This window comes from Rhineura floridana, chromosome 1, assembly GCF_030035675.1.
Source record: "Rhineura floridana isolate rRhiFlo1 chromosome 1, rRhiFlo1.hap2, whole genome shotgun sequence".
Lineage (NCBI taxonomy): Eukaryota > Metazoa > Chordata > Lepidosauria > Squamata > Rhineuridae > Rhineura > Rhineura floridana.
In genome coordinates, this window is record NC_084480.1 from 12,043,495 (window position 1) to 12,056,990 (window position 13,496).

Below are 13,496 nucleotides of genomic sequence, written 5' to 3' on the forward strand. Positions count from 1 at the left end.
GTAATGAATTTGCTAGGCACTTCCAGGATAAAACCTTTAGCATCTGCCAGAACTTAGACTCCAGTGTTATAGCAGGTATCCAGAGCACAGCCTTGTCCCGACTTCTTGGATGAGTTTCAGTTGGTGCAGCTTGAGGACGTTGACAAAGTGTTTGGACAGGTTCGTGCAACCACTTCTGTGCTGGATCCTTGCCCTTCTTGGCTAATAAAAGCTAGCAGGGATGGAACAGCCGGCTGTGCCAGGGAAGTGATTAATGCCTCTCTGCGAGAGGGGGTGGTCCCAGGCTGCCTGAAAGAGGCAGTAGTGAGACCACTCCTGAAGAGGCCCTCCCTGGACCCAGAAAATCTTAATAACTATAGGCTGGTGGCAAATGTTCCATTCCTGGGCAAGGTCCTGGAACGAGTGGTTGCGGGACAGCTCCAGACACTCTTGGATGAGACCGATTATCTGGATCCATTTCAATCGGGTTTCAGGCCTGGTTTTGGCATGGAAACAGCCTTGGTCGCCCTGTATGATGACCTTTGTTGGGAGAGAGACAGGGGGAGTGTGTCTCTGTTGATTCTCCTTGATCTCTCAGCGGCTTTCGATACCATCGACCATGGTAACCTTCTGGGGAGACTGGCTGAGTTGGGAGTGGGAGGGACTGCATTGCGGTGGTTCCACTCCTACTTGGCAGGTCGCCTCCAGAAGGTGGTGCTTGGGGAACATTGCTCGGCACCCTGGACTCTCCAGTATGGGGTTCCGCAGGGGTCAGTTCTGTCCCCCATGCTGTTCAACATCTACATGAAACTGTTGGGTGCAGTCATCCGGAGCTTTGGAGTGCGTTGCCATCAGTATGCTGATGACATGCAGCTCTATTTCTCCTTTTCATCTTCTTCAGGTGAGGCTGTCAATGTGCTGAACCGGTGCCTGGCTGCGACAATGGACTGGATGAGAGCTAATAAACTGAGGCTCAATCCAGACAAGACTGAGATGCTATTAGTGGGTGGTTCTTCTGACCAGATGGTGGATGTCCAACCTGTCCTGGATGGGGTTGCACTCCCCCTGAAGGAACAGGTTCGTAGCTTGGGGGTTCTCCTAGAACCATCTCTGTCACTTCAGGCTCAGGCAGCCTTGGTAGCACAGAGTGCCTTCTACCAACTTCGGTTGGTGGCCCAACTACGTCCCTATCTGGACAGGGATAACCTGGCTTCAGTTGTCCATGCTCTGGTAACCTCTTAATTAGATTACTGCAATGCACTCTAAGTGGGGCTGCCTTTGAAGACGGTTCAGAAACTGCAGCTTGTGCAAAATGCAGCAACCAGATTGGTAACAGGGACCAGGCAGTCCGAACATATAAAACCGATTCTGGCCCACTTCCATTGGCTGCCTGTATGTTTCCAAGCTCGATTCAAGGTGCTGGTTTTGACCTATAAAGCTTTACATGGCTTGGGACCACAATACCTGATGGAAAGCCTCTCCCGACATGAACCCATCCATACACTACGTTCAAGATCAAAGGCCCTCCTCCGGGTGCCTACTCCAAGGGAAGCTCGGAGGGTGGCAACAAGGAAGAGGGTCTTCTCAGTGGTGGCCCCCAAATTATGAAATTATGTCTGTGACGAGGTGCACCTGGCACCAACACTGTTATCTTTACTGTGCCAGGTCAAGACTTTCCTCTTCTCCCAGGCATTTTAGCATGTGTTTTTAAATTGTTTTTATATTGTTTTGAATTTTAAAATTGTGTTTTAAATTGTTTTTAAAATATATTTTTAAATTGTATATTTGTTTTAATGGTTTTCATTGCTGTAAACCGCCCAGAAAGCTTTGGCTATGGGGTGGTATACAAGTGCAATAAATAAATAAATAAATAATCAGACTGGGGTAAAAAAAAAGTGCAATTACTTGTTTGCATCTAAGGGGGCTTTAGGCTTGTGTTTCTTGATGAGCACCACATATACACCTCACACCCCACATTGGAAGCCTCTTTGGAACTTGGAGAATTTTCAAAAGCAGTTTCTGATGTTTGGTTTTTATCTATAATTTTATTTTTGCAAATACAGCAGGAAAAAGGGACATTGTTAGCTGACATTAACAATAAAACCCCCACTAATCTTGACTTAAACATGTAAATGAATATAGGCAGTTCATATCTCCAAACAGATATCCAAACTAGATTGAACATATAGCAGATTTAGAAAGGAACAATCAGATCTTCAAACCACTGAATAGGAGATGGTGGCTTTTATCCTTCCACACATCCACTGTGAGAGATGGGTGGATCAGACTATTTTTGGTCCATGTCAGTGTGTCATATATTCATTCATAAGTCCATTTGGTTGTTTCCACATTTTAAAAAAAAAATCAGCACAAACATTTGTATTTAAATATATATTTTGGATGCATGTTCCAGGAAAAAAAATACATTTCTAAACATATTGGGTTGTATTGGGTTATACTCAGAGCAGACCCACTGGAATTAATGAACCTAAGTGTTAGGTCCATTATTTTCAATTGATCAGCTCTAAATAGGACTAACACTGAATACAACCTGTCTTCTCTCAAAATACAGCTGGTATAGCACAGTGGAGAGGAGAGCCTGGCTGGGAGTCCACAGTCTGTGAGTTCAAATCCCCACTTGTGTCTCCTGGGTGTCAAGGGCCAGCTAAAGATCACCCCACAGTGAGTGGCTCAGGGGTTATGTGCCTTGCCACCTGTGCAGCCCTGGGCAAGCTGCATAGTCCCAAGGAGCCCAGTTGCCCCCCAACTGGCCATTGCAGACAAGGAAGGGGCTGGCTTGTGCAGCTGTGGCAAGCTGAGCAGGCCCTAGCCAGCTGGGGAGGACTAGCCTCAGAGGGAGGCAATGGTAAACCCCCTCTGAATACTGCTTACCATGAAAACCGTATTCGTAGGGTAGCCATAAATCAGGATTTACTTGAAGGCAGTCCATTTTCGCAAAAATATGTATCTCTTAAGCTATCTTTTCCTAAAATACACATGTGCATATACATTCTGGTACATTTTTTGAGCCAAGGATTCATTGCAAAACTCAGAGAAGTACAAAATCCGAACGATAACTACGTTCTCATCTGCACATTGATGTGGGAGGTGCAGGTCACTTCAGTTCTTATTGGAATCAGAGCTTGGAAAAGTTACTTTTTTGAACTACAACTCCCATCAGCCCCAGCCAGCATGGCCACTGGATTGGGCTGATGGGAGTTGTAGTTCAAAAAAGTAACTTTTCCAAGCTCTGATTGGAATTTCCAAAGATCTAGTTCCACAAGCATCCTTATCTATTGTTTAAAGAGAAATAGAATCAAAATCACAGTGGGCATACCCAAGCCATTGGTATGCCTTAAATAACCCTTCAGATCCAATCATTAAGGTGATTCCATCTGATGATGTTCAGTCCTTGTCTTTAAACATAAGAGGTTCAGCTGAGCTGATTTATAGATCGGGCTGCATGTATCTCCACACTTCCGAAGAGCCTCATTGATGATTAACAGAGAACTGTCTACACACTTGATGAGCTGGGCACATCTAAGGACAATGTACAAGATTGCAGCTATTAAGTTGCAGCTTTGCTTTGCATCTAATGAGACAGACAGGAGATGAAACCTAAGCCTGCTGCCAAGGTCATATTAAAGGCAGTAGCTAATGCTACAAAGGGTGTCTAAATTTAAGAATCCTCTCTTCGCCTTCATCCTTTATCCCACTGAAGGTAATGGAAACTGTTTATCTAATTTGAACAGATCATGAGTCCTAATCCTTCTATGATTAGAAGCTAGCTGGTTGAGTTAAGCCCACATCTGCAGCCACCACTCTTATTTGATGGGGGCATCATCACATCTTGGCAGAGGAGGGGGGCAAGAAGGCAGCTGCTGCCTAAGCGTAGCAAACAGCTTTGTCCTTTGAGCGAAGAAAAATTTGCTATTGATTTTTGGCTTAAGAGTGATGAGTGGGCACTCTTTATAATTCTCATCATGTTTAGAGAGCTATTATTTTTAGACGTTAGCCTTCTCTGGAGCTTGCAGAAGATCCAGTATATCATCTCCCAGAAAGTCTCCAGTTCTGGGGCTGATGGCACAGCTGATGAGATAGTAACTTGATAGAGTACAGTTCACTATAAGCCAGCGGTCTAAAAGGGCTTGCCCATTTCAGGACAAAAGTCAGGAGAACTTAAGAGCTTTGCTAGTCTTCTATTTGCAATTTAAGTCATGGTTTATCAAAGGAGACAGCTATGATCCAAAGTGTTTAAAACTAGCACTGATTAATGTGCTGATTGCAATCAATAACTTCCCACACAAACACACATACCTCTCTAAAGCTGAAAAATACAGCTGACAAGTGCCTTAGGTGCAAGGGTCTCTATAGTTCAGGCACTTACATTGCATTCTGTCACACACTGACTCTAAAGTGACATACAGCCAAACTATAAAATATATAAGGCTATGATGGCCACCAACTTGGACAGCTTTAAAAGAGGATTAAACACACTCCATTACAACAGACATCCCTAGGAGCCAGTCAGCATGAAAGGGGAGGCTGTGTGTTAGCTACTGAGAAGAGTCATCTCGGTGACTGGCTCACCTCCTTTCATTCTGATTGGCTCCAATCAGCACAAAAGGACAAGGATTCTTCTCAGTGGCTAACATGCTCTCTACACGCTGATTGGATCATACATAGGGACCTGGTTGGGACCCTGCTCCCAAAAAAGTACTGAGTCTGCGACCCCCTGCGACCCCAGACGAATACATCCCGGGAATATTTATTTTAAAAGTTGCACTGCATTTTATGTGATTGTATTTTAGTGCCAGGTGAAGTTGGCTTTTATTGGAAGCTTTAAGCTCTTTTATGGAAGAAGTTCCTCAGCAAGCAGGGTATAACTTTTAATATATATATATAAGTGAACATTTTTTAGCTATTGCTGAGAAGATAGGGCTTAACTTATAAGCAGGACTTAATTTATGGAGAAGAACAGGATGGCATTTAATGAAATCCTCATGACTTCCGCAATCCATTGTATTGTATTCCTTGTATACTGCTTATTGACAATTGTAGTTAAGTGGTATATAAATTGTCTAAATAAATAAATAAATAAAATTCCCTTTCTACATTTTAGCCAATTCCTAGTCCCTGTGGCCTTCTAAAGACAAAAGTTAAGGGAGCTGAATTTCCTCTGGTCCCTTAGTAATTCAAGCAGTAATAATGAATCCATGTGGAGATGAGTTCCACAATGTGGGTGCCACCACAGAGACAGTCCTGCTCTGAGTCCTCACCAATCTCACCTCAGGGAAAAACAGGATTTAAAGCAGAACATCTCCTGCTGATCCATGCTGATGCGGAGGAAAGGTTGGAAACATGAAGGTACCCCAGCCCACCCAGGATGAACAGCTGGCCACCTGATTTACCTCCCTGCACTGCCTAAAAAGAAGCTACAAAGATTGTGTGCAAAGAGGTGTAGCCCTCTGCCTTTATGTGAGTCTGGGAGAGGCTGGTGATGGTGATGAAATGGGTCTCTGGAACACAGCCATCTTTTGAAATTCACACTACTCTGAATGTGGCAATTCAGTTCTCCAGCCAAGTCAGTTGTACAAAAATACAGAGACTAGTATCAAGGGGGAATATAAATGCATATATCAGCAAAATACAACTTGTAAATATGTGTTATATTGGAGGAAAGTGCTTTCCAAAATGTATGTATTAGGCAAAATTGCATACAAAGACATGTATATTAAGAGAAATTTGCACTAAAATGCTACTGAATTTTCATGAGGACCTTTTTATCAAATGCAAACTGACGTGGAAATGGGGGAAGTTTAGGTTAAGACTGGAAAAATGAGAAACTGGGAGAAAGCAAAACTGACAGATTTGTCCATCTCTAGTTGCAAGGCAATACCATAAAACAGCTAAAAATAGTTGTAGGAAACAGTAGAAAAAACCCCTAAAGATAGGTTTAAAAGCAATACAGAATGAACATCTAAAACAATGGTTCCCAAACTGGAACTGGGAAGAGGAAATGGTTGTTAATACCACTTCAAGTATTGTAGCTCTGTGAGGGGAATAGGGGTCTCCTACGTTTCTCGGCACCCATAACAAACTACACTTCCCGGGATTCATTGGGGGAAGCCATAACTGCTTAAAGTGTGTTGATACTGTTGTACATGTATAGCGCAGCTGGGGCCCCAATCCAAAAACAGGTTGGTAATATTTCACACACACACACATCAATCCAATAGATTTTTGGATTCATTTGTCACTAGTTTGACCTTTCAGGTTAAAAAAAAAAACCTCCCCCCTCAAAAAAATCCCCACACAATTAGTTCACTTATATAGCCTATCATTCTTCCAGGTACTGCAGAGTCTTAACACATGATCATTTTACAACGTTCCTTCTGATTTGTGGCACAAACGGTGCGCTCCTTGCGGAAGGAATTTGTTGCCAAGAACTCAGCAGCAGCTGGAAGTGATCACCGCAGTGCAATTACTGTCTGTGCGAGATGCACATCTGGGAAAGAGCTCTGCGCAGCTTTTAAAGGCACCCTAATGAAGAAGGGAGCCTCGCCAATGGTTGGAGAGAAGAGGCGAAGGCAATCTCAACGACTAGTTTGTTAAAAGAGCTGGAACGAGAAGCACATACTATGCAGGGAGCGGAGGGGGCTGTTGGGGGGGAAGAGAGAAAATAAAAGAATAAAAGGGGAAAATGAATTCTACTGGAACCGTTTGCCGCCATTCTTGAAGAAGGATCTTTGGAAAGTATGATGGAGGGAAATCTCTCCCTAAAGTGTCAGCGATCTAGTGCTCTCTCGGGGGGGGGGGAACCTGCATCTGCACTGTAACACTTCAGACTGCAGATGTGGTGCATTTACATTGTGGAATGGACCTCTAGCCAAAAGCGAAACAACCACCTCCACCGAGAAAACTATGTTAAGGGGACAGTCCAAGTCTCAATGGGAAGGGCCACAGCTCAGTGGTAGAATATCTGCTTTGAATGCAGAAGGTCCCAAGTTCAATCCCTAGCATTCCACCTGAAACCTTGGAGAGCCACTGCCAGTCAGTGTGGACAATACTGGGCCAGATGGACCAATGGTCTGACTCTTTATATGGCAGTTTCCTATATTACTATGTTCCTGTTTTTCCATTGATTTTTTTTTTTAGTCTTAAGGCTGCATAAACAGCTGCCTCGCTTGCAAGAAAGAAGATAGTTTCATTTTTTAAAAAAAGTTAAAATTATGTCACAAAAATGCAGGAGGCTTGGCATTAGTGTTGGAAGGATCTGTCAGTTACAGTTCTTGCAGTTTCTCATTTTCCAATCTCAAATTCAGTTCTCCACATTTCTGCAGCATTTTGCAAAAACATTGTTTTTAAAAAATACCCTCATGAAAATTCATCAGCATTTTAGTGCAAATTTATCCTAATAAACAAATTTTTGTGTGCATTTTTAACTAATGTACACATTTTTGCAAGCAATTTCTCAAATATTCTATTTTATGCACACTTTCCCCTAATATTTGCATTTTTTGTAAACATTGGTTGGAGAACTGCATCACAAAATTTGGATAAGTGCAAATTTCAAAGGATGCCTGTGTTTCAGTTCTCATATTGTTTTGGAAAGTGCAAATCTGATAGATTTGGCTTCAAATGAGAACTGCATTGAATCCACACACACACACCCATCCCTACTTGATATAATTCCCATCCATGGAAATGCAGCTCTAAAGCAGATAGATTGGGGAGAAAATGGTGGCCCTAGGAATGACCACCAGAATTTTCAGATCACAATTTGGAAGTAACAGAATAGCAATATTCAACCTGGATTCTGGATTTTGCAATGGGATGGGGCGGTGGTTGATGATTTGGGACCAACTTTAATTTTTAATTCCCCACCAAAGCTCTCTTAATATTTCAGTCAGAACCTTTCACAATGAAAATATTAACTCTGCAAACAAACCAGGCATGTGTGTGGTGGAAGAAATTTCCACTGTCCTATAACTGAACTTGCACACACCATTTTAAAGGAACAGTGTCGGATTACATTCAAGCCTGCTAAAACCAACCTTATTCCTTTCCATTTCTGGCATTTTTGACTTTTTCCTTTCTACTTTGTTTCCTGGCATTTTATTACCCCCAAGCTTGTGCCACCTTTAAAGGGAGGTAGCCACTGGGATGCAGAGCTGAGAACAGAGACAGATTTTGGGAGGGGGGTTGAAAAAGTACACTCTCCAGCACACCCTCCCCTCTTAATGCATTGAAATGATTAGAGCTCACTAAGAGCACCATTCAGTGATTTCTGCATTTGTATCCAGGTCCAAAGTCCATTAAACTTGGTGAGAAGAGGGTCATCCCACTGACTTTGATGGATTACTGAACATGTTTATAAACAGCATGAAAGAACCAATGCCTCATCTCTCCTGCCTGTCCATTCCAAAAGCATCTTTTAACACAGTCTTAAACTCACGGCATCTTTCTGCATTCCCAGGACAAAGCATCAAGCAGCTTTGTAATGATCCACTCAGCTACATCCAGAAAAGCTCTCCTGTCCCTCAGATGCAACATGTATTTTGAAAGCTGCTAACATCTTGCGTGGCCTGCCCCTAATTGGAAGAATTGCAATGCAACTTCTAGCAGTTTTGCATCCTTCTCTACAGCTGCAAGACAGACACGTTTCTTTCACCACAGAAGGTTTGTGGCAGAGGTTGACGTTTGTGGCAGAGGCTGAAATGTCTGGGTCCCACAGGGAGACAGGAGTGGCCCACCACTCACTCTCCAATGGGTCAGCATGCACCAGGAAATGGGGGAAGAATGCCGCAGGAGGGTAAACATAGCCATGATATTTATGGTGTACCTCCACTGTCGGAGGCAATACACTTCTGTATGTTAGCTGTTGGGAATCACAAGTAGGGAAAGTGCTTTTGCACTCAGGTCCTGCTTGCAGGCTTCCCATGAGCATCTGGATGGCCACTGTGAGAACAGGATGCTGGACTAGATGGGCTCCCTTTGACCTGATCCAGCAGCCAGGCTTTTACTGTAAATGGGGCACTGAAGGCACGGTCTTGCCCCTTGTCTGCCCACCTTCATATGCTGCTATTATCATCATCATCATCATTAGAATTAGAATTTATTATGCACCCTTCACCCAGAGGTCCCAGGGAGAGTCACAACAATTTGAAAACACAAACTTTAAAACAGTTGAAAACAAGCTAAATAACATCACAGAAAATAGGGTGGGTCCTAAAAATATGTATCTCTGGTGTGGAAGACTGTACTGTACTGGAACATCCCAACGTAGCATTGAGCTGAAATTTCTCAGAAAACTTTTGTTTGCTTTTTATGAGAAAAAGTTATGAGATGTTTTTTTTCCCTCACTCCCCTAGAAAAAGACAGTAGTGGTTCTGTTGCCACTGCTGATTTTGAGCCTCATCCTTAAGAAACCATTAGGGAAATTGGTTGAAATTGAGAAAATGAAATTGGTGTCTCAGATATTTTTACAACAAGATCATCAGAAAGCTATTCCATCAACCTCCCACCTTTGGAACAGGGCAGCCTCAAGGGCAGCAGCTCCTCCAGGGTTTCAGGCAGGGGACATTCCCAGTCCTACCTGGAGCTGCCAGGGTTTGAACCTGAGACATTTTGCATGCAAAGCAGATGCTCTGCAGCTGGTCTTATGTGGGATCTCAGATCTCCTGCCCTGTAGTTGTGTCTCTTCCTAGCCTCCAATTATGCTTCACTGGCATATATTTTCAAATTAAATAAATATTGCTAGGAAAAAAGTTAAGTCCCCAGGGCTCTCTTACCTAAAGGAGACCAAATCCAGACACCTGGATTGCTACTTGCCATTCATGGAAGTGTAAGGCATGAGACAATGGGTTTAAAGGCACCTAAATCCATGCTGGATTGTTGCTATAATTAATCGTAATAAGGCCCATAGTTTCAGTTAGCCATGCTTCCGAGTGAGCACACTTAGGCCTAAATCAATCAGTGAATTCTTATTTTCTGAATAAGACAGTGAATTGCTTAATATCTTTTGAAGCCACAGTCTGCTCTGTTCATGGATAATAAGCCCCTCGAAATGATCTATGTGATGTCCCTGTATATATAATACTGTAAATATGGTAAGTGTGGGTTTATTAGAGTATACGTGGTAAGTAGACTGAGTGAGAGGGGGGAATACATGGGTTGGAATGTTGGAGAATGTTGTATGATGATTGGCTGAGTGTTTGAGTGTCTGAAGGTATAAATGAGAGGATGACAGCTGAGAGGGGGTTCGTTCGGTTGGTTCGGTGGGTTGGTTTTGGATAGGGTGGATTGGATTAGGCAGGTAGTGAGGCAGGTTATTGATGACTAAGAAACATAAAGAGTAGCACATCTTATGAAAGCACACGCTTGTTGACAATACCTTTAAGTAATCTTGTTATTCCCTGTGTACAGTATATAAATAAATATTTCTTGGTTTACCAAAACGCCTGATCCTTGGCTGGGCTTTCACAGACCAGAAGGGTGGGCAGGGTATTTACCAAGGTGGGGAAACAGTATCAATGGTGGCAGCGGTGAAGAGATAGTGTAACATCATCAGGTATCCAGAGCAACCCAGGGCTGTAATCTTTATAGGCACAAAGATACAGGGGGGTTGAGGCCTGTAAGTGCACCCAGAAACAAAGTAGCAATAGGCCAGGAGGAGACGAAGGCACAGTCTCAAGGCAATATTGTTTACAGGGAGTGTCTGGTGGTGCTGCCTAGCAGGGGGATCTTGAGATATCTTTGCTACAGCAGGTGAGAGAACCATTAAGAGACCAGGACCCTGAGGTGGGACTGTGACAAGGCGGTAACCACAGGAGGGGACCTGACAATCTACACCAACCCAAATGTGATATATGTATCAAAACTCCCATACACAGCCATTAAAATCATCCTTATGCATTTTTCCAGCCCAACAGTTGAAAGCCTTCAGATTTTAAAAGTGAATGCCATCATATTCCAGTCCCTTTCATCTTGGTGTTAGCCACAGTGCCCTCTTTGTTGACTTCTTTAAGCATTCAAAGACAATGTAATATAAATGTACTGCCTTCAAGTAGATTCAGACTTATGATGACCCTATGACTAGGGTTTTCATAAGGCTGAGAGGCAGTGACTGGCCCAAGGTCACCCAGTGAGCTTCATGGCTATGTGGGGATTCGAACCCTGGTCTCCCAGGTCATAGTCCAACACCTTAACCACTACACCACACTGGCTCTCACACACACATTTAATTTTCATTTTGCTAAGATTCAGACATCCTGTAAATCTGTGCTGAGCAAAAGAACCCAGGAGAGTCTGAACTAATCAAAGTGCCAATCTTTTAAAATGTTGAAGTATAACTCAAAATAGCTGACCCTCCTCCCCAGAGCTTCTTTAACAGCAACACTATGCCTTGTTTCCTAGTTAACTCAAGATTTCTTCTTGAGCACCTAATCATTTCCCATACAATATCCCATCCATCAGTATTTGTTCTCATGTGTGTGTACACATATTTTTTTTAAGAAAAAGCATTTCTTAACTGCTTAATGTTTAAAAATCTCTAAGTGGCATACACAAGTGCAATATAAAAACAATGAAACAGTAACACAAAAACAGAAAAACAACATTAAAAACCAGTAAAAGAATATATAAACAGGGATTCAAACATAACAGGGTCCTATCTTATGAGGTAGGGAAAGCCTGGGCAAAAAGTTATGTTTTTACAAGTTGTGTGAAGCAACTGAGGGATGATGCTTCATATACTGCAGAGGAAAGGCATAGGAACCTAAGAAGAGGAGGATCCAGAGGCGACTTGCTGGATCAGATCAGCGGCCCATTTAGTCCAGCATCCGGTAATCACAGTGGCCAACCAGATGCCAATCGGAAGCACAAAAGCAGGACCTGAGCGCTCCCAGCAGCTGGTATTCAGAGGCACACTGCCTAGGCAGAGCATGGACTAATAGCAAGGTATTGTGGCTAGTAGCCCTTGTGAGCCTTATGCTCCATGAATCCACCTAACCCTCTTTCAAATCTATCCAAGTTAGGGAGTGCAGCAAGGACTGGACCTCAGGGCTGATGTTGTGGGCCAGCGGTCCAGGGCACCTCCAAATGACCAGCTAGAGAGCAGCAGATGATGGGGCGATGGCAAACAGGCCTGGTGTCAGTTTATGGACTAGCATGGGCAAGCCAGAGCCCACCTGGACTGATAGCAGCCTCTGCAGCAGCTACTCTTTCTTCTTAGTTTTTAAAAAAGACTTTTTTTCTTCAGGGGTAGGGATGGGTTAATGTGTCAGTTTCAGATCTTGGTAGATTACTTTTTAAAAGTAATAAATTACAGTTACAATTACATGGGCCAAAAAAGTAGTAATTACTGTTACAATTGCAATTGCTCTGAAAGTAACTGACTACTTTTTCTCAGAAGTAATCATTATACTTCATTTACTTTTTAAAGAAAATGCCTACAAGGTGCTGGCCTTGGCTGCTGCACATCTAAGTAGACTAAAACAACATTAGATTCAGATTCTTTATTGTTACGGTCATAGACCCGTGGTAACAACATTAAAGATAAACACACGCATACAGAGGTAGTAGCATAATTCTTTTTATCCATAAGATAGCAATGGTGGTCTCTCTGCTGGTAAGGGAGGTGGGGAGTAGGGTTGCCAGGTTCTTGGCCTGAGACTGATCCTGTGTCTTTAGGAGAAGAGAAAGCCAGCCAAGTGCAGGTGTTCTTGCAACACTGTAATGGGAAAAACCACAAGGTGGGATTCTCCCTTCCTCCTGCACAACCCTTAAAGATACAGAAGACCTCTTCATTGCCAGGCCCGGCCTCTACGAGGTCTTCTGTATCTTTAAAAGTTGTCCAGGGGGAAGGGGAAATTCCACCTTGTGGTTTTTCTCATTACAGTGTTGCAAGAACACCTGCACTTGGCTAACTTTCTCTTCTCCTAAAGATACAGGATCAGTCTCAGGCCACGAACCTGGCAACCCTAGTGGAGAGGGAGGCAGAGGCCACTACTCAGATCTTTGCATGCCAAACCAAGTGCAACCGCCACACACACACTCAGCCAGCCAGCATAATCTCTCTCACTTAACCTCCCAGACCCTGTCCTGTCACCAACCAAGGGACACCCACCCAAGCAAACATTTTCCCCTGAGATGCAAAAACCTTAAAATACTGCAAATGCAGCACAGTAGCCAGAGAGGGAGGCCTCTCTCTCTCTCTCTCTCTCTCTCTCTCTCTCTCTCACTCACACACACACACACACACACACACACACACACACACACACACACACACACACACACACACACACATTGTCATCTTTCACCTCCACAGTTCTTTATATCCATTCTGCTGCTGCCTCCTTCTCCTCCTTTATCTATGTTCTTGCCCTCTGGCTCATTTTTTTCCTCCACTCCATTCTTCATCACCACCATCCATTTTTTTAAGAAACAATTGCTTTCTCCATCCCATCTCACTCTCCACCTCCTCCCTGGTCGCCTACTACCCACCCACAGAG